This window comes from Haliaeetus albicilla, chromosome 10 (genome assembly GCF_947461875.1).
Source record: "Haliaeetus albicilla chromosome 10, bHalAlb1.1, whole genome shotgun sequence".
NCBI classification, from domain to species: domain Eukaryota; kingdom Metazoa; phylum Chordata; class Aves; order Accipitriformes; family Accipitridae; genus Haliaeetus; species Haliaeetus albicilla.
Window position 1 is genome coordinate 27663511 of NC_091492.1, and position 2269 is coordinate 27665779.

The following is a 2269-nucleotide window of genomic DNA, read 5'->3' on the forward strand; positions in this document are numbered from 1 at the left end:
GCGTGAGTGATACGGAGCAGAGAGCTACCATCTTCTGCTCGAGGAGTAACTTCACTGCAGCACGTCCTGCTGCTGCCCCAGCAGGCAGGAAAAGTCCTTCTTATGTCCTGTGGCCAGAAACACCTTGACGCAGGGACTGAAGCACTTCACCGGTGCTGCTGTATCTCTGTCGCTCTCTTCTCTCCTGCAACAGGCTGCTCTGAAAGGCTGGAAGACCTGTCATTTTGCCACTCTTCTGCCTTCCTCCAAAGCTGCCTGCCTGACCTGTCTCTTCTACCCAAGCAGCTCATATCAGTGCCTGTAGCCACCACCCAGCCCTGTCCGTCTCTGGAGGGCTACACCTGCACTGTTCAGCCACTGCAGCACTGCTCGTGAACATGTCCTGGATGAATTGCAAAGGTGATGCAAGATGAAGTGAAAGAGGTAATCCTCAACACTGCCTGTTGCAAATCGCTTCCCTGCTCCGCTTACTGCGTAACATCCCAGGTGTGATTTACCAATTAAAATGCCAGCAACATCGCCCTGCCATGGCCCCGGGCAGCACTGCAGCCTGGCTGGGCACTGGCAGCTGCTGCCTGTCTTTGCCTGACCTTACAGCTGAGCACTTTTTGTGCCTCCACGAGCAGCAAACTCCTCACGTCTAAAAAATTCAAGAAAAATTTTGTTACGATCACTTTTCCATCATATTTGGAAATGGACTCTGGTTAATAGGTTCACACCCAAACCTTGTTAAGCACAGCAGACAAAAGTGTTCAATGAAGTAGTATTTACATTGTTTTGCTTGCCTTTTTCAACTTTACAGCTACCGATACTTTCTGGCATGCTTTGTCCTGACTTACTGGCAGCATTAGGTTCCAAGAGAAGCTGCTAATATTTATCAAGATCTCTTCCACTAAAAGCACACAACTAGCTCTTGTCAGGCATCGGGAAGCCTAATAGCATTCAGAATTTCTATTAGCCCTTATATATTTTACTAGAATCAAGTCCACTTAGGTGCTACCAAGGCAGGATAAGGTGGTTTTTTTTAATATATATATTTATATAGTACATCAACATCCACAGATTAAAGTGTGAGCATTTAAACTGTCAGCAGAAGATCTTTATCTGAGATCTTCCTGTAAATGAGAAATGTCAAGTTAAACTAAACCCAGGCAAAGCTGGGGCAGCAAAGTGAAGAGGAACACATGCATAAAGCAGAAGATTTCACCTTTGCTCTATGCTTCCTTAAGATGACTGCTTTCTGATTGCTCTAAATTCTGTTTTGGAGTCCTACTTGTCTCACAACAAGCATGGATCCAGACCCAGTGGTTCACACATATGTTACAACTGCATTTGATTAAATAAATCCTCTGTCACGAAAGCCATACATCTCCTCTAGCTAACTGATATAAGGCACAGGCTCTGGGACAATTACAAGTCCAGTTCCAAGTCCATGCCAAAATAAATTCTGTCCCTCTCCACAGGGTTGGCTCTGTAACTGAGATACTCCTCCCATCTCTACAATCTCCCAGCCACATCCTCAAGGACACTCTCAGCCAGCCAAGACAGCGTTACACAGTCCTAAATGGGTTGGGTTTTACACTACGCTTTTCCTCTCTCTGACTCTGCATTGGAGAAGTATTTAAGTCTTGTCTAAATCCACAGTACAATTTAAGCGAGTCAATGTTTGACTCAGCCTAGAAACCTCGGGGGGGGGGGTATTACTATTTTTGAATATAAATCTGAAGTGCTATTTTCCCCCCTCATTTTGAAAGCAAAGGTAATACTGGTCTAGCACACCCATCCTCATCCTTCAGCTGCTTGAAAAACATCAGAAGATGTTAAACAAAAGAGCAAAGTGTTACATTCCAATAAAATAATTATTAAAATTTGAATTTGTTTTAAAACTCTCCTCAAAAATTTCTTGCTTTTATACAGAACTAAGCAAGCTACGCATTCTTAATTTTAGTCTGAAGTAAAAGGAAAGATCTGCAAACACAAGCTATAGCAACACCTTTTGGTACTCCTTCACTCTGTTAGAGGCCTTTGGGTCATGACAGATTTGCAGCAACTCTTCCTTTCTGGCAGCTTCAGTTTTATTCTACCCTGCTGTTGTCCCACCCCGTCCTGCTGAACACCATGGAAGCAAGAAGTGACATACCCTTGGGACTATGTAGTTAAACTAAAAATCCCCTTAGGCCAGAAGAGTATTTTACGCTCCACTTGAAGGACTGGACTTAGGCTCTCAAGGTTTTCACTTTTATTAGGAAGGAAACACAGTCGTCTAAAA